General features: G+C 39.1%; 1 protein-coding gene across 2 annotated transcripts in view; it reads left to right on the top strand.

Annotated features, from left to right (window-relative positions):
- The window catches only part of LOC103151714 (X-linked interleukin-1 receptor accessory protein-like 2), a 327,216-nt gene that overhangs the window by 25,733 nt on the left and 279,364 nt on the right, over window positions 1–22,119 (top strand). The window contains exon 2 of one of the 2 annotated variants that reach the window (XM_007571906.2): window positions 15,820–15,921. The exons of the other annotated variant lie outside the window; for it this stretch is intronic. The gene's annotated coding sequence lies outside the window, so the exon portion shown is untranslated. The remainder of the gene's footprint in view (window positions 1–15,819; window positions 15,922–22,119) is intronic. 2 annotated transcript variants of the gene reach the window in all.

Below are 22,119 nucleotides of genomic sequence, written 5' to 3'. Positions count from 1 at the left end.
TTCCCTCCCTCCCTCCCTCCCTTCTTCTTTCCTTCTTTCCTTTCCTCCTTTCTTTATTTTCTCTATCCTTTCATTTTTCTTTTCTTTCTCCCTTTCTTACTTCCTTTCATCCTCTTTACCTTTTTTACTGCCTTCATTTCTTCCTTCCATTCAGCCTTTTATTCCGTTCTTCATTTCCTATTTCCCTTCCTTCTTTCCTCCTTCATTTGTTCCTTGCCTCCTCTGTCCTTCACTACATTCCTTTAAATGTGTCAGATCATATTAACTGAACCGTTCATTTCAATAAAGGAACTGTCCCTTTAATATTTAGACAGGTTTTCCTCCCTCATGTCTACAGAGTGTTTTATGTGGAGCTGATTACAAAAACGAACAAAATCCTCCTGGTGGGGTCGAGGAGCCTTTAGAAAGCCGACCGCTCGCCTGTTTACGTGAACATTAATTATGACTAAACCACTGATGGTCTTCATGAAGACGAGAATACATGCATGGCAGCGCATGTACACACGTGTGTGTATGTGTGTGTGTGGGAAGATGGATTGTTCCCTCACACACAATGAAATACCACATAGGACACAGTATGTTTTTTGGGGTTTTTTTTCTCCAAAATGCACATAAACCGTTTCAGTGGGGGAAAGAACCCATTTAAATGCTAAGTAAGTGGCCCCTCCCCCCATCCCCTTCTTTTGGGGCCAATGTCATTACACAGCCAATCTCATAAGCAGCGCCTCACAACTGGATTTGCACACGTAGAACTTAATTACAAACGACCCGGCTTCTCTCCGCGCCGCATTCACCGGAGTATATCTATTGAAAAAGGTGCAATTGAAGCTATTACCGCTCCTGTGTGCCTGCGTGTGTGTGCGTGTGTGTGTGTGTGTGTGAGAATCATAACGTACTGTTTAGGTGTGTGACTCAGAGAATGTGTGTGATAAACATATTCTTTTAGCATGTGTGTGCAATAAATGTGGCCTGCAGATTATTTCTTTTGCGGGTCCCAGTGGGGTGTTGTGGTGTCAGTGAAGCAGGTTTTAAAAGCTTGTGTTCTGTTTGTGTGTGCGTGGGTGTGTGTGTGTGTGTGTGTGTGTGTACGAGTTCCCTATAGAGACTAAGACAAAAAATAAAACAGGAAACTCATTAAAACTTGTCAGCTTTAAAGGATTTTTACGTCAAATTCTCAGTGTTTTATGATTTAATGGTACGGAATTAATTCCTGACAGATGACTGCAAGTGAACGTGAAGGATAACATTTTGTAGTGTGTGTGTGTGTGTGCGTGTGTGTGTAGCAGAGTGTTTTCCCACCGGGGATATTGCCAAGGCAGTCCTCTTCACAGCGGCATTGTTATTGAAATGAAACATAATGTCAACCTGTGTCCTGAAGCTCATCTAGTTTACTCACGCTCGGGGATTTGGCCTTGTGAAACGCAACAGTTGTTCTATTTTTTTCCCCTCCGTCTCTGTTTATTTCACCGAGTCTGCGGCGCAAAATGAGTTGGCTCCGTTCCCTTCCCGAAGAGGAGCGAGAGCCTTAGAAATGGATTACCTAATGGCTTTTTACACCGCTGCACAGTCCTTACTCTTGTCGTACAGACATTTTGCACCATTTGACATTTTTGGACACTAAGGCCGGCCACTGGAGCCGTCGTTGTTGCAAGATATGCCGACTTGGAGGGAAGAACTAGTCACAGCTCTGACTTTGTGTGGCTCCTAGAAGAGCATTTTAGTGCTGCCATTTTAGTGAGATTTTAAAGTGGCAGCAGAAATTAATTACAGATTTTATTTAACATACAGTGTGTATTTGTTTCCAGTCCCTTAATGCCCTTAGAGGGGCAGTATTGTGTGTTTTCCAGGCACATAGTGCCAATTTAAAGTACAATCAAGTTACTGTTACCTTCAATTGTTACAAAGATGGCATATGTTTAAAATATGACTTAAAAGAAAGTCAACTTAAGGCTTTGAAATTGGGTCTCTGTCTCTTTAAGAAGGTCCTGCTCTGTCTAAAACTCTGCCTTCAGGCAGTCATCACAACATGGCTCCTCTATTAACCCTTTAATGTTTTTACCAGTGTTTCACTGAGAAGGAGCTCCTATAATGAGCTCAGCTGATGCTCAGTTCCTCCAGGTGTCTGCTAATTGCTGCTGGCTAGTCTGAAGGAGCAGTATTATTTAAAATTTACTTTTTGAGTTTTACATCATGTTATAATGTTATTCCCTAATCAAAAACATATCTGGAGTGTTGCCTTATTTCTTCCATGCAAGTTTGAGAAATCCTTTAGTCTCCATGGTAACCATTTGAGGGTGTCTAAATGCTGGCTCTCACAAAGCACACCTATTGCCACAAAGCTCCTCCTCAGAGCTGCAGTTTCTCCGCTCAGTGGACATTAGAGCTGGGCGATATGGACTTAAAGTTTTCTTACAATATTTTGTGGTGATGTTGTGATAACAATATGTGACAATAAACCATTACCATTTTTTTATGGCAACTGTATTGCTGTGACTGGAGGGCACAGAAATCATAGCCCCACAAAAACAAATGATACTGTTGAGAAGCATTTCCATCTGTAACATGCTTATTTAGGACACAATTTGTGGCGTGTGATTTGTGTTACTAAACTGCACACAGTAACTCCATTTAATCTTGAGTTTGAATTAATTAATGTTTATTGATACTTTTATTGAACAAACAGTGGAGGAACTAGTAAAACTAAGAATGATTTAGGGATTTTAAACATCAGTCGGATTTTATCATCATGAACAATAAATCAGAATTCTTATCATGCTAAGAAATGTATCATAATAAATGATCAATGATACGATAAACCCCTAGTGGAGATAAATGCAAATGCATGACACACTTCAGATTTCTATTCCTCAAAAAAAAATAAAAATAAAATAAAATCCAAAGAAACAATTATTTTAATTCATTTCACAACTATGCGTTTTTTATATTGTCACATAAAATCTGCCCAAAATATGCCCAGGTTTATACATGCAACGTGACAATATAAAAAAAACTACAATGGTTGTGAGTTATTTTGCAAGAGTTTGAGTTAAATTCCCATTCAGGCTCCATTGATAAAACTGTATCACAGCATTCATCAGTGAAATCAAACTCACAACAAGAAACAAGTTTGCCTAAAATGCCTCCATCTCCACAAATGACCATTATCAAATGGAAGCCAGGACAGTCGATATTTGAGCCATAAAGAATAAAAGAAACCCTGCTGATTTTCTGACAACTACAGCATTGAAGGAATGCTTTTTGGAGGACAGTCTCTCTTCTAGCTTGTCACACTTCCTGATGTTTGCTCAGGCCGGCTTTAGCGTCATGTTTCGGCGGATGGGGCTCCCCTCTGGCTTCGGCTTTCAGAAAGCGGGGTAAGACGTCCTTGTGCCGCGGTGTCCACGCAGCTCCCTCCGTGCCTTAGATGTCCCTCTGAGACTCTTGCCAACTGCTCTCTCCAAGTATCACCGGCCTCGTGAGATCCGTCGCCATGACAGACAGGAATGTGAAGAGGCTTGTTGCAGTAGGGTGACGTGAAGCTCCTAAAGCGGGTGATGTTGTCAACACGTTTCATTTTACACTAAGCTAGCTTCCCAAACGCTAAGCAAGTTTACCTTCCCAAAACCAAATGTTCTGAGAAAATACTAGAATCCCCAGTAGGGCTGGTTTCATATCAGTCTATTGACAGTTATTTATTTATTTATTTATTTATTTATTTATTTAATATCTGAAATATTTCCAAACTTGTAGCGTGACCGTTACTGTTTTATCTACAGTTTTAACTCCACTCAGTTTTTTTTTTTCTATCTTTAAGCAGTTATGATGCCTGGTGGTGAAACCTTAAACTGTTGCTGCATGTTGCTCAACAGATTTTTGCCATACATCCAAAGAGTAAGTAGCTGCTTTTCCACTGCAAATGTGCGCAAAACTTTGTCAATATTTCGCTAAACATTATTTCGCTAATGTCGATGTTTCCGTTAAATAAGAAACGCAACTAAAATCCTGCATGAATCAGTTTGTTCACACAATGAGTTAGGTAACACTTTATTTGAAGGGGTGTGCATAAGACTGACATGATACTGTCTTAAACATGACATAACATCTGTCATGAACACAAAGAAGTTTATGAATGTTTGTGACAGTTGTCATGAAGTGTCATTTGGTAAATAATAACACTTTTAATGCAAAGTTGGTCTAAAAGTTGCATTGAAAGTCCATTAAAAATGCCAACTTTGCATTCAATTATCCTAATTTACAAAATCATGCAAAGTTGGCACTTTTAATGGACTTATAATGCAACTTTTAGAGCAACTTTGCATTAAAAGTGTCATTATTTACCTAATGACACTTCTTGACAACTGTCATAAACATTCATAAAGACTTATTTATATTCATAACAGGTGTTATGTCATGTTTATGACAGTGTCATGTCAGTCTTATGCACACCTCTTCAAATAAAGTATTACCATGAGGTATTTAAAAATGTGCTGCGTCATCATCTTCCTACCACTTTCTGTCGTCTTCGTCTTTTCCGCCAGCTGTAACATCGCATGTGAAAAAGGCTGAATAAAAGATGTGCAATTATACACTTGTAAATCTTTAAAAAGCAGAAGTAGAGCCTCCTACACAACCAACAAGAATGCAGCAAGTGGTTTCTGGATGGTAAATTAACAATGAAACACTTGTCTTTTCCAGCAGCCATTGTGCAGCAGTAAAACCAGCTGACCAAACGTCCTGGAGCTGGGTTCGGGTTGCTAGGTGACGGGCTAGGCTTCGCTGGGGTTGCTAGGTGAGGGGCTGCTGATTTGTGACGTTACATACTGGAGGATTTTGAAATGGCTCATTTTCCAGACACTAAAAAGCATTAGCTTATTGTCAAAAAACATTTGGGGAAAATATGTGAACTTTGAATAATAGTTCCCATTTAAAGTACAGATCTAAATCTAATTGAGAATTTGTCTCAAGATGTGAAAATTGATGTTAAGAGACAGTCTCCATGCAGTCGGTTCAGTGTCTGGATGTTCAAAGCCGGTAGAGAACAAACACTAAAGGCTAGTAGATGTGTAGGTTTTACGTCTATTGAAGGAAGTTGGATAATTACAAATGCAGGTTTTAAATATGACGTTCTAATCCATAGATTTCATGGGGGATTCATTGTTATGAATGAATATGATGCGTTAAATGTTTTACTAAACTCAAAATAAGGCAATCTAGTGTGAAAACACCCTATGAAGATGGTTTTAAAGTTTAATCAATGGTAGATTATTGAATATGTTATAATATTAACTGTCACCTTGGAGTATTACGCTACACAGCTTATGCAGTGACTTTTTTCATTATCTGTTATTACATTTACTGTCCATTCAGGTCTTGACTGACACTCTGAGTGATGAATGTTTGATCAGTGGTTACAGCCAAATGTCATCATAAATTACAGTACGTCAGAGTCTGAGCAGAAAAGAATTTTAGAGAGAAGATGTCACTTGTGATAACCCACCTCTTCTTTAATTGCCTCTGACATCCTCGCTGCAACTATGGCGTTGCTTTATTGGGGGGAAAAAAGTGACATTAATGCTAGAAAGATTACGTAAATGTCTTTCATTGTTTGTGTGATAGTTGTAGCCAAATTAATTGTGCTGTTTTTTTTGTTTTGTTTTTTTACTTTTTATATTATTTGTTGCAAAACTACATTTGAATATCCTTAAGAGAGTAGTTACAGATTCAGTTGTTGGGCCATGTCTGACTGTTGTTTGGTCGGAAAGTGTCTATAATCTGATTTTCCTGGGTTAGCATAACTAAACGTAAAGCAAACTAGCCTCATATTATGTCAGTCAACAACCTTGCATGGTTGTTGATTGACACACCTCAAATTTTCTGGAAGGTAAAACTAACGTGCTTCAAAACAGCAGCAGAGTGCACAGGGTTTCCCACACAGTTTTACAAGCCTGGCGGGTCACCAGGCTTTACTTGTTGCCCCATCAGGCTAAGCATTGCTTATCTACTTAAGTATTTTTAAAATGTTTGCATTTTTAAGACTTTATAGTTGGTATTCAGGTATTAATCTTCCAGTCTTTCATTAACACATAATTATCAAGTGATATTTTCAAATTTCCTGTCAACTTTAAACATTTTTTAACTCAAAAACACGACAGGCCTCTGGATGAACAACTGCCCTGTCACCCAACCACCGGGCTGAGCACATTTTCTGGGGGAACCTTGATACACTTCCATATCGACACCCTGCCTGTCATCTAGTTACTACTCCTTTCTTCTACATGTGACAATCAGCAATACAAAGTGAAAATCAATTAATTTATTATTTGTATTCTTTCCATGTTTTCAGAGGAACAGCATGAACTTTACAGGCGACACAGGAAGAATATCAAAGCGGTGAAATGAAAATGATAAGCAGGACTCTTTATAGACTCCAGAAACATTCCGGGGATTTGGGCCGATCCTTCAGGGAATCCTGTCAGTGTAGCTGGAAGAGCCCGATGGGAGAGACTGGTCCAGACCTCAGCTGCTCTGCAGAGGATAAAAACGTTGAAAGACTGTAGGAAAATCCTGAATAACCTACACTGTTTGCAAGATCTTGTAGTGATATACATATTATTAATGTAATACCACTGACAAAGGGCCAGTGTGAGGCTGATGTAACAACTTCTGACTTTGTATCATGTTGGGAACATGTCAGTCTGGAGCAGAACTATACAGGAAACCACACGTCAAAAATAAAGACTGTCCACACAGCCGAGTGTAATTAAATTCCACTTTAGTGCATATAACATGGCAAATCCTTTGAAAGCTAATTACAAAGGATGGGTTGGTATTGCATAGGGAAAAGAGACATCAGAACAGCAAATTAGGCTACAAATGGCTTAAAAGATTTAGATACGGGATCAAGACAAGAAGGCAGACAAGAATAACTTTATGCAGTGGGATAAAGTAACAATAACACCCAAAGCAAAATGGCGTGAGTTGAGCCTTCTAAGCTCTGCATAGAGTAACAGCGGCTTTAATGCACTCAGTGTTGGGTTTTATGCCATATTAATTTTGAGCTTTTAATTGACTGATTAGAACAGTCTTTTTCTGAGCGTGGAATGGTACAAAGTACCACTTCAGTAGAGCACAGGGACACCATTTTCTTTTGTTTTTTATCAATTTTGTCAACTCAGAGTGTTGAAATTATACACAACTTAATAAATGAAGTTGGATAAAGTTAATTGAATTACTTGAATTACAATTGAAGCAATTCAATTAAGTTTAATTATTCTTTCAGTGCAGGGTTTCCCCCAGGGGGCGCTGGGGCCTCAAGCAACTCACCACGTTTTTGTGTTTAAAAAATGTTTAAAGTTGACGGCAAATATGAAAATATGCTTCCCACCGTTCCATCAAAGAGATTCTTTAACCTGCCTTTGCTACCACTGTTACTGGTGTATGAAAATAAACAATACTTAGCCTGATGGGGGTGCAAGTAAAGCCTGGTGGCCCACCAGGCTTATAATACTCTGATACGCTTACATCACCCTTAGAAAGCTGCCAATAAGCAAGACACTTTTCATACAAGTCGCTGATTCTTATTGGATATTTCCACTCAGGACATTTGCATTTGCTGCTTTCCTGGCTCAGACCTTATTTTTGCGTGTCGTCCATAAAGTTTCAACAGGCCACAGCCTTTTTCAGAAGCCTGACATCAGTCTGCTTTTTCCACTCCAAAGTCAGTTTTGATGTTCATCTGCCAACATGTGGAAGTTAAAAACCTTAAAAAGAAATTTTGTTAAACTCTGAGCTGTTTGACCGCAGTCATGAGTGATGCTTTCCACTGTAATCAATCAAAATACAGGAAATCTTCTAATCTAATAAGTTTTTCAAGATGCAGCTGACAGGTAAATATATTGTTCTTACCTGATTCAACTGGTAAAATACTTGTTTTTACGGACGCAGAAATGCTTTTTTCCAACAAAAACAGTTTTTTACGACTGTTTCCAGAATCGGCGCTCTCTGAAGCTGTTCAGATAAAACAGTTTAATGAGGATCTGAGCGCCTGCTGTGCTCACATCAAGTCTTCTCAAGTCCTGATTAGGCGCAGCAACCTGTAAAACAAGCCTACAGGTAGCTCAAGAGGCTGCAGCTTTTCAGTCCTGATGAATGGAAGCAAACGGTTTTCTTTCACATGTAAGGTGGACTAGTCTTAATTGATGCTGATGGGATAAAGTCTGTAGATAAGGTGGAGAAGAACAGCTGGAGTATACGAAGTGATGCAGCCAGGAAATAGAAACAAGTGTGCTGCTAACCGTGTGTGTGTGGGTGTGTGTGTGGGTGCAGGTGATAAATCATGTCACCGTTTAGACTCTGCTTCTGTCCAGCATCTTTCATCTCCCTCTAATTTCATTGTTCTTTGCCCCTAGTGCTCTTTTTCTCTTCCCTTCCTCTTTGTGTGTCTTTCCTTTCTCTTTAGCCTCAGTCTAACTTTTTTCCTCCTCAACTTTTCTGTTCCCATTATTGCCAGTGTCGTGACCTTACCTGACATGTTGCTGCTTCGTCCAACTTAGAGAGCTGAAAGCAAAAGCACGCGGACACCAAGCCGCGGCGGAAAAACAATTTCTATTTATGTCTTTTTTTCTTTTTTTAATTCCTATTTCTTGAGGCATGTGTCAGGGTCAACGTCAAATATTCCTACCATTCACAGACACTTTTGGTAAAGCGTTGACCTTTAAACTTCCTCTAAATCTTTAGCATTTTTTAAGCTAGTTGAAACAAACTACTACAGGCAGTTTTAACCTTTGTGCCCCTTTTTGTATACATTGTGGCAGATATAATCAACTGTGTTTTTCAGGCTATTATTTTTCAATCTATAGCCAATAAGGGATCTTTAAACTTTGCTGTTTGCTTCTTTATTTTCCAAAAAAAATGTTTGTAGCCTCCAACCCAGCAGTGGAATCACATTTCTTGAGGTGTAACTAGATATGAAGTGAAGTAATTGTACAAAATGTGTATAAAGTTAAGTTCAATGTTTTTAACTCCTATGTCAATTTCACAATATTGCAAATCTTTTCCCCCCCCTCCTTTTATTCATGATATATATTCTAGTTAGTCATTAATAGTTGTACCTTTAAAGTATAGCATGTGACTGTTGTGTTAGCATACGACTATTTTATTTCCAGAATATTCCATCGTTTTCATAACATCCAGACCTGCCATCATATCACTGTATAGTTTTGATCTTCCACAGATGTCTGGGAAATGTTCCTTCCTCTTTGTAAAACCTCAAATGATTGCCAACCGTTAGATTTGATGGAGCATAATGAGATGTTGCATGTCTGACATATTTATGTTCACAATGAAAGCTGCCATAAACAGACAAATCAGAGAGGAGGGTCTGGCCAATTTGTAGTTTAAGGGGTTTGCATTGTCTTTCTAATTTGTGTGCTGCTGAGGTTTTTGGAGGGGGACTGGGATTGTGCTGCTATATTAAAACTCATCCAGAATTAGGCCTGCCTTGACTGGATCTCAGAGAGATTGTCTGGGATCCATGCGGACCTAACCGTTTCAGCAAACACAAAACGTCTGGAAAGTAAACATGGATCAAATTCAAAATATTTGAAAGGAAGTGCAGCTTGGGAATCCCTTGGCGTATTGGTACTTGACATGCTGCGATCTGGTGATGGCAAATCAGGAAATCCAGGAGTGACTGTATTTTCCTTGGCATTAATTGGTGGAACTTCCAAGAACTGTGATAAGGAAGACTGTAGATGTTAGCTTTTGTTGTAGCACTAAGACGGAACACTGTTAGCAGTCGCTCTAAGACTGTTTCCACCATGTTTGTTAGCACATATTAAGGTGTATTTGGTGTTTAAACTATGAAAACAGACAGTTGTAAGCATTTTTAAAGGGTGTTGCAAGTATTCATACACTTTAGCTATTAGTGAGTGCCTGTGGTCCCTTACCCCTATAAGTGCTAGGAGTCCACTGTGGTCAGATAGTGGTGGTCCACTCTTGAGTATCAGCCCTTTTTCTCACTGAGTTTTTAAAAAAGTGACTCCTGTGTGTCAGTGCAGTAGATAGAGACGTGTAGCACAGAGAACAATGACAGCCCAAAGCTGGAACAGGACGGGACAGCGCTCACAAGCGCTAAACAGGATCCCGCCTGTCCTATCTGCTCAGTGTGTCAGGGAGAAAATTACTACCATCCCTACTATGAGTCTTCATTTGCTAAACAGATGCTGCTCAATGCCAAATGGGTCATTAAACCAATTTAAGTGTGTGTGAGTTGTCTGCTTATGTGTTTGTACACGCTGTCTGCACCGCAGCGTACTGCCGCATGTGGTTCTTTTTTTTGTGCAGTGTGTTGGGTATGTATTATGGATTAGTATGTTGTATTGATGAGGGCATATGGTGTTTCCATATGGGCGTGTCATGGTTTGTGAGGTCTTAATACACTGAGCCAGGCACAAAGCCAGATACGGGTCCAAGGGGCTGCCAAGAGAGGTCGGAAAACAAGTTGAAATAAAGAGAAATAACAAGAGATGCAATATGAGACTCATTTCTTATTGAATTGTGGGTCCTAAATTTGTAATAATAGAGAAATGTAATGATGTGAGCTGAAAGGTAATCACTTCTTTAGCTTATGAAATCCCTTTTCAATGAGTTCTTCAGGTGATCGAACAGAAAGGCCACAACAGCACACAAAGTAATTGATTAATAAATCATACAACTGATACTATGTATTTTAGAAAAATATGTCAAATTCCCTCTTTTAAAGGTGAATCCTGTTTCTGCCTGAGTGAGAGCTACAGCTGGTAATCAGTGTGTTTTTAATTTCCTGTATAATCAGAACCTAACAGGGTTCCAGCCAAAGCCTCTTTTTCTGTGACTTTGAGATAATCTGGATTAGACATGCCCAGCTAGCACCAGAAGGTAACTCAAACATGTCTGCAGTGACCATTTGGGCCAAATTTGCCTCACTCACTCACTCACTCACTCTGGCTTTTTTATTTTTTTATTTCTTATTTTTGCGCCCGCCTTGGACAGTTCAGGGTTGCAGCGGGGGCTGGCACCTTTCCCAGCTGTCATCAGGCGAGACGCAGAGCACACCCTGGACAGATCGCCAGCGCATCAGAAGGCCAACACAGAGACATATGACACAGATATCCATCCTTACTTACTGTATCTTTCAAAGATGCTTTAGGATCATTAATTGGATGTTATTGAGCATGTTTTAACAAAAAAAAAAAAAAACACATTCATAGGGGAAAATTCCAACTGCATTCAAGAAACAAAGACTTTCTTGCTGCTATTCAAACTGATTACATCAACTTGCGACTTAATATTTTGGCAGCTTGTATTTAAAAAGTATACCGTAAGTATTTTTTTCCATATCTGCTACAAAAGTCTACAGGTTTACTTTCCAGCACGTTTTCTGGCTTGACATGTTTGGAGGTTCTGCCTCAAGTGAGTGTAAATGTTTTGCATAAATGAAAACTCTAAACATTTTTTTAAGTAATTTTCTGGCATTTTGCAAATAGAAATAATTTAGGTAATCCTAACTGGCCTTAAACAGGAAATATAGAATAGGATAGACTGAGGGAGAGAAGGAGAAGAAGAGAGAAGATGGCGGAAAGGATTACCTGATGTTACTGTACTGCTGAGCGGGTTCTGAATAAACGCTGTTCAGAGTTCTTTGTCTACTTCAGCTTCTATCTCGTCCTGGCTTCCAAACATAACAAGTTTGTCATTAGCTAGCTAGTGAGTTATCTTGCCAGTGAAGTTACAAGTGTCAACCTTTATTCCTTGTAGGTTTCCTGCATCTTACGGATGTTTCTCTGCTTCAAGACATTTTCATCTAATAATATTCATTAACAACACTTTTAACAAAAATAAATAATTTAGGTAATCCTAACTGGCTGAAAACAGAAAAAGTTTAGGTTAGTATGTTGCTAGCCAGCTAGCTTGCTAATGGAGTGATAGGTGTCAAGCTTTAGTTTTTATGGTGCTCCTGCATCTTTGAAATATGTCTCTGCTTCAACATTCCCGAAAAAAATAATTAGGTCATAAATTGAACTTCCACTGCAGCCATTTGTTTCAGGTGTGTAGGAACCCAGGACACATCTGGATAATCAGCCCTGGAAGTCTGGAGTTTGACACTCTGAGTCAGTAAATACCTGGCTTCATGGTTTCAATTGTATATTTACGACCCGTTAAATGTACAAACATGCTTTTCCACTGGTTTTGTTATGTACATGCATTATTCAGCATGGTTTTGGGAAAATTCTTCACATAACATGTTTCAGTGAGCTCAAAGCAGGAGTCTAGCACACACTGATCTCATACGTTACTAAAACACATTTCCCAACCTTTTTTTCCTCCCCAAATATATATTTCATGTAGTTTGGAAGTAAACAGGTTTAAGGGGAAAAATTCCCACTTGTGATGAAATCCTGAAAGAAAAACTGCAACCGTAGGGGCGGGTGATGTGAAAAAAGGGAACAAGCACACAGAAGTGTATTAAGACTTATCTGAATTAGTAATATGTTTAAAACGTTGCCTCCCCGTATCTCTGTAAGTTATCGCTGTCGGTCGGTGGGAACAGGGTAAGTTCATTTGACTGGTTTCTTTGGCTTTACATTTTGTGCGCAGTGTGACACGCTTGTACCCGGCGGCGCGCAGAAAAAAAAGGAAAAAAAAACAACTGACATTTTAATGAGAAATTGAATATTTCAACTTGCTTTCCCTAACCCTCATTAGCTTTCATTATGTGTTGCCCTCAAGCCAAGCAGACTTAGAACAGACACAAGAGCATGTCACTTATTTGGAAACCTGCTTTTGACAGAAACGGTTTTTGTCATTGTTCCTAAATGACAGTTATTAATCCTAATCCGGTACAAAAAAAATGTAATCTGATGGCCGTACGTTGCAACTTCAATGGGTTTTAAGATGCCTTCAGTGAACGGCTTCAGAAGCTCAGAACCTCTTCAAAATATCGCCTTCAAAGTTAAATAAGATGTACAGGGTAACGTTTCCAATTCGCGTAGAATTAAAAACACGTCCTTCATTACGATAAGGCTTCAGCTTTCACTCTTAGCTAATGTACGCACGTTCACTGCTCTGCGTCGTCAGACTTTTGTTAGCCCTACATTCGTGAGCCGGAGCAGCCAGTCACCCAGCTGACTGCAGTGATAAGAGGTGAAGCTGAGACTGATGATGCCACGCTTGCCTGAGTGGGTGAAGGCTTTTTTTTTCTTTTTTTTTTTTTCTTCCTAACGTCACTGTAATCGGCGCTGAGCACGTGTGCATGCCATTTCACTTCGCCAACTCACACACTGCGTACCAGGACACCTGAAGAGGCATACACACCCTCTCACATGCCTTCACACACACAGACCACTGCGGTCTTACTGGCTCCATGCTGGATGTGATGTTATAAGAAGTGGCTTTATGGTGCCATATTGTGTCCCTTCTTCTCAGAGACACACACGCACACACACGCACACACAGACTTGAGACTCATACCTTTCTGAGACCACTGAGCACACACTTACAGCTGAAAATGCTACACCACTGGAACATTACAGTGTCTTACAGATTCTAAATTTAGTCTCGTTTTATAACATTAGCATTCTGTTCCAAAACCAAATTCAAGTAATGGAAAGCTGAAGTTAGACGACTGGTGGTAATGGCAATCAATCTAAAACGTTAAGATGATTTTACATGCATCTTTTCAGCATAAACATCATTCAACTGTAGTATGAAATATTTATGAAATTAGAATTTTTTTTCTTCAAATAATGGTTTACTGTTTTTGTTAGCAGCTATAAATATTCAATAAATGCACAGAAATTATTAATTTTCAAGTCAGTGCATTTTATAACTTTTAGAACAGTTTAGTTTTTTTCCATCAACTATGATTTAATCTCATCTTGTCAATTTATTTATTTATTTATTTTTTTAACATTCTATATATTTTTGATGGTGCCTCACCTTACAGTGTATGTCACTGGATTCCAACCATTTTGCTTCATGAAGGCTCCAAACAAAATGTTTTTGGATTTGTCAAAACCAGAATGGGAAACAACTTAAAACAGAAACATAGCAGGAATACAAAAAAAAAAACATTTTGTAATAAAATTCTCCTGCTTCCCATGCTTCAACACTGTACAAACATTAATGGCTCACCAACGTTTTATTCATTTTTTACCTGACAACCGTCAGCAACTGCAGAAGTGACAGTCATATAATGACTAATGCTGGTGTCAGGATATTAAATGATAGACAGATGACTATCTAACTTACTCACAGGATGACTGACTGGGCGAGTGGCAGGTTGACTGTCTGACTTGTTGACGGGATGAATTTCCGGGAAAAAATAAAAAAGAAGAAGGAAAGTTGAAGCTGTTCTGATTCTATTTTGGTGGGGCAGACTGATGTGCTGGGATGACAGAAAGGTTGACTCAGTGACTGACTGACTGAGAATGTGACCTCTCTGCTTGGTCCTGTCCGTGGCCGATGTCCAAGGATAACAGCTGACTCACTGAAGGTCGTCCTGCAGCTGGCCAATCAGAGGCGAAGCTGCGGAGAAGTTGACTGTTGGACAAAGAGACTTGTTTGCATATACAGTGAAACGTGTGAATTTGCCCTTTTGTTTCTGTTGAGTTGCACGTCATTGTTTATATCTAGAAATCTTGTGCATCCGCACAACGCCGGAGGGTAAAAAGACGATTCTTTTACATGCCGTTCACAGCTGCGCTGCTCTGGTAGAACAGCTCTGTTAACAAAATGAAATGTGGAGATGTTGGTGTTATTAATGTAGTGCAGAGCGCCACAGCAAAGGGTAACGCAGAAAAACTGTTAAAGAACAACTCAAAACCACTCATTCTTTTTTCTTATTCGGCTTCTCTACAGACAGACCCATTGCCATGGCGACTGACTCACAACAGCTCCATTAGGTGATAGAGCAGAGATTATGTTTAAGGCTATCAAGACTCAACACCAAAAAATATGCAAACGTTTTCCGCACAGAAAACGTTTGCGGAAAACGTTTGCTGTAACAAACATTCAGTTTGTTACAGCTTTATGTTTTCAAACCTTGATGTTTAATTTGTGATTATTTTGAGCCGATTTAATCACCTTCTCTATAGATAATCTGTCGTAAAACACACTGTTTTTTTTGTAACTAAAACGAAACACACCGAATTCCACAGCACATCAACATGTTAAGTTTATCAAAGTCAAGCTAGCCTAACTGACCTACTTCCCTCTCCCTCAATATTTTTCTTTAAATCAAACTTTTATTTGAAATGTGATAACCTTGGACTTTGTTATCTAGTTGTTGTATTGTTGATCATTTCTATCAAAGCATATCTACCATCGATGTATTCTCCCAAAATTAAGGAAATCTGCAGGCCAATAAATCGGTTACCCTTAGTTTTGAGTTATTCTTCAACAGTTTTTCTGTGTTATTTTCCCATTTGCTGTGGCGCACTGCACTACATTAATAATATCCACATCTCCAGGTTTCATTTAGTTCCCAGGATTGTTCTACTGGGTCGTCGCGGCTATAGATGCCAAATAAAAATCATCTTATTTCCCTTCTGCGTTGTGCGCATGCTCGAAAAACATCTTACGTACTCCATCTGTCTTTTCAGTTTCTTTCTGGTTCCTCACTTCATTCCTCTGTCTCGTTTTGGTTTTCCTCCTCTTTATTCACTGTTCTGTTGTTTATGTGGACTGTCTCCACTATTTCAACTCCTGTCTTCCCTCTGACTTGCTACTTTTAGGAATAAAGTGCCCATGTTTGAAGAAAATCCATTTCTCTTTACCCAGATTATCCCATTTCTCCTCTTTGTGGAGCCAGGATGGGATTGGATTGGAATACAATATGTTCCTGAACTGAAGGGAGCAGCAGTGGATCACGCTTTGCCAGAGGTAGCAATAAAACTCTTTTGGATGTGAAACTGTCATGTGAAAAGACACATGACTCTGGTTTTTTAACAAGGTATCGATGGGAAATAATTACTTTTGTCTTAGAGGTTTCTCTAATCTGTTCCCCCTTTCTTTTCCTTTGAGATCAAACTAAATGCTCACCTAAAATAAGCTTTTCAGTTGCTCTTTGTAATGCAATGCGCATCATTTAGAAAAAAAAATCTCTTCTTGAATACTGGTCTTAAAAAGGTTAACAGCGTTAGCTGCAGCAGAGTCAGAAAAGCACCCAGGAGCGTTCCAGAAACACTTTTCACTCACAAATATTCAAATTCTAAGACTAAAAAAACCAAACTCTTGTAAAAAGTGTCCTGTTTAATTTTTCTTCTCCTCCTTTATTTTTTTCCTGCATGTTCCGCTTTGCAATTTGAGATATTTATGGCTTTTTTCTTGTTGCACTTTTACTCGTTTCTTCCTCCTGGTCGGGGGGCGGCAGGTCTGCGCCGTGCACAATGGTGACCTCTGTGCTCTTAAACGTCTTATTTTCGGTGGCTGGTGACAGCGGGGGAGTTTTCTTTGTGGAGATGTGAGGAGGTGTAGCTGACAAACATCTAGAGGAGGCTGTCAGCGGCTCGGAGGAAACATAAAAATACGGATATTTTCTCTGTGTCTGTCACCGCTCCCTCATGTGTATCCATGTATGTTGGTGTACATGTATGTCCGTGTGTTGTGTTGGACTCCAGTCCAGAATAGCAGCTGCTTAACAACATGACAGAAAACTCTTCTTCTGTCTTTTCCTCTTCGGTGACTTTCTTTCTGGATTTTGCAGTTTTCTCATTTTCTTTGTGTGTATTTAAAGCTAACATACTGGCAGTCTCATATCAGCTCATGTCTTATTGCTTACAATAGCATGGAATACAAATGTGCTACAATTGTTGTTTTTTAAGACATGTATCCGGACTGGTTACCTTTTAAGAACAAATATTTTCTTAACTTTTCACAACTTTCATATTCAGTTATGAGAAATCATATATGCGATGTGGTGACAAAATGAAATAAAAATAAATCCTTGCAGCATTTAATTGGGTTAATTTTTCTGCTCGCGTTCTGACCAGCATTATTTTTCCGACATGCGTATTTCTCCACAGAACTGTTTGACCACAAGATTTAAGACAGGAGCAGTGAATGGAAGCAGCAGAAAGTCTCCATGCATGTTTTACTCATGAGGTTTTAACCAAGTCGATTAGCATATAAGTTCAGTATTATATGCTGAACTTATAACAAATATCTAACAAATATCTAATTTGAGGTTAAATATTTAGCTACCAATCTAAATATTTAGTTAGCAAACTAAATATGTAGTTTGGACATAGATATTTATTTATTGATGTAGCTAAATATTTAAATATTCCAGCTAAATGTTTAGCTTCACGATTTACCTCCAAACCAAATATTTATTTTTGAACTGAAATCTTTGTTGACCAATACTGCTAGCATTTAGCAAGCAATCAAAATATTTATTTTGTACATAGATATTTAGCAAATATTAAGCTTTGAGTTAAACGTTTAGCTTCGTGCTAGCTAAACATTTCTTTTGGAAGTGGATTTTTGACTTGTTAAATTAATATTTTGATTGCTAATTCAATATTTAGTTTGAAACTGTGACATTTAGAATAAACAAATAACACGGTGAAAACATGAGTTTGAAAAATGGATCCCCCAAGCTGACAAAGATGAAAAATATTGACAGAATTATAGCCTATTTCATTTCGATATCTGTCATATTCATACCTGACGCTATATTTTCTGGGACAGAGCTGCTGGTTGCAACATTTTTGCGACCAACTTCAACCGATTCTATTTGGACGTCAACAACTCAGAAAGAGACGCTCGGAAAACTTGCTTTCAGGCCTCAGAATCGTCTCGGCAAACAGTCGTATCGTTCCCTTGGACGTTTTCCTCTGCAGCTCAAGCCTCCTCGCCATATTACAACTTGAAGTGTGGACATATGGCTCACTCCACCGTGCGCCCAGCCAGTTCTCCTGCTCTCCTCATCTGTCCCTTCTGGATCCAGATGAGGAGGCGATCAGCCATATGCTGCTCAGACGTAACCTCTGAGAGGAGAGGAGAGGAGAGGAGAGGAGAGGAGAGGAGAGGGACGAGCCGCTCTGCCGCCCCGCAGCGGGAAACGGCGCTCTGCCTCTTCATCTTCTCTCCGCGGTCGAGGAAGCCAGAAAGATGGCGAAGGAGGAGAAAAAGGAGGAGAAGAAGTGGAGAGGGATGAGCGTTCTTGGCACATGCTCTCTTCTCCTCTTCTGCTGGCAGACAAGCCATCTGACACAAGTGATTACTCATCTCATTACAGTCAGCGCTTAACCTCTGTGTGTGTTTGTGTGTGTGTAGGGCAACAAACAGCCTTGTATCGACTCTGTGTTGCATAAACACGGACATGTGACTGCTCCTTGTGTTTGAATTGACCTCTTCAATCGGAACCGCTGTCCACCAAACAAACAGACTCCAGGAAATACTTGATGGTGTGATATTTGATCTGACTAAGTGCGGGTTAAGTGTGTTTTACAGTGCAGGGCGGCCGTTTTAGTCGTACTGTGCTGGGTTTTTAAGTCGTATGTTCACATGGCGTTCACGGGGAAGTCCTGGGGTTCTTTGTGTTGTTTGTGTTGTTGCATTCAGGGTTTCCCCCAGAAAATGTGCTAAGCCTGGTGCTCAGGGTGCTATGGCAGTCATCCAGCGTCCCCTCGTGTTTTTGAGTTAAAAAATATTTAAAATTGGCAGGAAATTTGAAAGTATGTGGATTTTTGGAAGACTGGAAGATTAATACTTAAACACCAACTATAAAGTCTTAAAAACGGCAATTATTAAAAAATAAATAAATAAATTAACAATGCTAAGCCTGGTGGGGGTACAAGTAAAGTCTGGTGGCCACCAGGCTTATAATACATTGGGGGAAACCCTGGAGTTTTGACTTTTGATGTTATGTTGTAGCCTTTACATTTTGTTGAGTCTTCTGAGCCGCTGTGCAGTCAAACCCCTTCATGTGTCTCATGAATTGTCACACTACTACAGCAAATTTCAATGTATTTTGCTAAAATACTGCAGTGGAGATGTTTTCCTTAAGTGGGGATAGAAAAGTGTCCTACATTAATAGGAAGATGAATAGAGCTAAATACAGGCCCATCCTTATAAAAGAACCTGTTAGATATATGTGGTTTTAATAGCTGTAAAAAAAAAACAACAACAACAACAATAGTTTCCAGATATTTATTTACCAAAAATGTTAAGACATTATCACTTCAGAATCCTGAACTACTTTGTGTATCTCTTTCTTGAATCTATTTCTATGGTGGAAACTGACCTTTCTGGGTACCAATCAGAGGTGACCAGTCAGATACAACTCTCCTTGTTTTACCTCAGTAGTTATCCAGACTTATTTTTTATGACAGCCTTAATAGTCTAGAGCACCACTGTAATAATTTTCATATTTGAAATCTTTTATGAGCTGTCAGACTTTTGGACTCCCATGAATTAATACCAAGTGTAAAGAAAGCATGAATAGGAAACGTTTCTCAGACAAAATATTCTCCCGTGGTTCTTCAATAACGGTATTTGACGATGAAACATAACATAAAACTGTTAGAAAATTGAAATCATTATATGTGGTCTGATACTTTTTGATACGCAGCATGACTTTAAAAGTAATTTTCTGGAGGAACTTTCCATCACGAGGCTGAAGAGAAGTATGCAGATGTTATGATTTCTTTTTAAGAGAAGCACTGCGAGGGTCGCCCCTCACTTCGGCATTTTTACTCTGCTGAAATGATTGAAAAGGTACATTTAAGATTTAAAACAAGAGTTAGTGTACAATAACAGCTTCTCATTGCATTCAATAGACGTTTTTGATACAGGGTTTCTTAGCTCTTCCCAAGTGTTCTCTTCTTTGTTTAATTTGTCTAGTTTGATTTTTAACCCCAAAGTACATTAAGGGAACGTAAAATATAAATTTTATTTGTACACACTCTGCATCTCCAGGTTTCATTTGAACAGAACAGAAATGTTCTACTGTGGATATGGATGGCATGTAACAGAATTGTTTTTTTGCCCTTCTGCATTGTGCAACTTGCGTCATGTCTGTCTCCATGGAGGTTACCTTAAACAAAATTATTTCCAGTTTCCCTTTAGCAAAACAGGAGCCAAGCACTGTGGTTTCTGACCAGAGCAAGTGTTAGACTTGTCACTAGTCGCTATTAGGTACTATTTATTTACCTAGTTGTTTTCAAGGAACTCCTTTCTCTTATTGGTGCATTCACACAAAAAGCATTACGCGGGTCTAAAATGCATCTGAAGCTTTAAGTTCGACACGTGTGCACTTTTGGTGCGTTCGCTTTGAGCATCATGTGCGTCTGGTTTACATTCAAAGTCTATGTGAAGCGTCGGACGTGCTCGTTGCATCGAACTCTCCAACCAGTTCAAATCGCGCTGAGCTAGATGCTCGAAACGAGTCGCAATGGCCCACAATCCACCTATAAAAGCGACGCTCAAAAAGCGTTTGGTGTGAATACTCCATCAGTTTGTCATTTCTAAGGTTTGCCAGTTTTAAGGGCAGCATCTTTAACTTTCCTTTTACACATCCCATAAAAACGTTCCTCCAGAATTCCACTAAAGGGCACAAAGAGCAGTCAGCCTGCAGCCGGATGTGAATTTCCTTTTGCCCTTTGGCAGACACAGTTGGTGAACCTGAGGTTTGGTTCTGTGAACTGAGGCAGGTCTCGTCATACTCCAGCCGTCACAACAAAGTACCCTGATTGCCAGAAATCCCCTGGGGGGATTTTTCAGATTCGGACACCTCCAAGATCTTCCTTCAGTTTAGTCACTGGGCGGTTTGCACACTGACGTGACAAAACCGATGAAGGGAAGAGACAGGACTCCCCTGTGTTGTTTGCCAGAGAGTGAAGTTGGTGGATGTTCAACTGTATGAAGTTTGACTGCCAGCGTTGTGTACTGAGCTGTCAAAAACACACTGGGTGCACAGATTAGGTGACGTAGCAAACTTTTCAAACTCAGAAATTACACTTTGTTTTCTAAAAAAAATTCTGAAAAGAAATTCTCCTTTTTTTCAGAAAATTTTTCAGAAGTTTTCTGAAAATTTCTGAAAAATTCAAAAATGTTTTTCTGGGAAAAAGAAATCTGAATTTTGTTGTAGAAATGTTATTTCAGAAATGTTTTTGAAAAAAAAAGAGGATAATTTGTCATTTTGAAAAGGTTGCTACTTCACCTAATCTGTGCATTCAATGTTCTTTTTTTTTTTTTTTTTTTAGATTTTTAGCAAACATTTGCTACTCTGTTTTTTAAAAAATCTCTATTTACAATGGCCCTAATATGGCATCATAGGTTTAGGTTATAAAACACCATCCTAAGATTTTTTAATTGCTTTGCAAATCTGACTTCTTGGCCTGTTTGTAAACACATTATTTTGAAGGAAACTAACTCTGCCCATCAATAAGGTGAAATATGCTGTTCGACTACGATGCGGAGGTTTGCCTTCCATTGAAAATCTGTAGTAAGACTTGAAAATTGATGTCCAAAGATGATCTGTATCCAACATGTCTGTCTTCTCTTGAGCTGTTTTTTTTTTAAGAATCGGCTGAAACGTTTATTTCTTAACGGCTCAAGATGACCACCAGCTGCGACTGCAGTAAAATGTTATTCTGCAAAGTATTGACTCATAATGCATGATGTAAAGCTGAAATAAGTCAATTTTACATAACACTTCCCCTTTCAGTATCGACTGCTGTGTTAATCAAAGTAGATCAACACCTAAATGAACATTTTTGCCCATTTCCAGGTTTGGTTTGACCAATCATTTGTCTGTACTCTTGTATTCCAAAGCAAAACACCAAAAATGGAAAGAAAAAAAAGCAAGTAAAATGCTGGAGGCATAATTGCGCTGAAGATGAAAGCCCCAGCTTTTCATAGAAAGAGATAACAGAAAGAAAACACTTGAGCGCAGCCTTTCTGCTTCGCCTGTACCTCCCAACACAAGTCAAACTCAGCACTTCATGTGAAGTGGCTCGTTTCTCTGCTGTGATTTCCATCTCCATTTGAAAAGGGCCTCAGATACATTAGACGTCAGCAGAAAAGCCTTATATGATGGCAAATATTAAGAAGAAGGAGAAGAAGAAGAGGGGA

This window comes from Poecilia formosa, unplaced genomic scaffold (assembly GCF_000485575.1).
Source record: "Poecilia formosa unplaced genomic scaffold, Poecilia_formosa-5.1.2 Scaffold289, whole genome shotgun sequence".
Classification (NCBI taxonomy): domain Eukaryota; kingdom Metazoa; phylum Chordata; class Actinopteri; order Cyprinodontiformes; family Poeciliidae; genus Poecilia; species Poecilia formosa.
The sequence above is the reverse complement of the archived record's forward strand: the minus strand, read 5'-3'. Positions and strand labels throughout refer to the sequence as shown.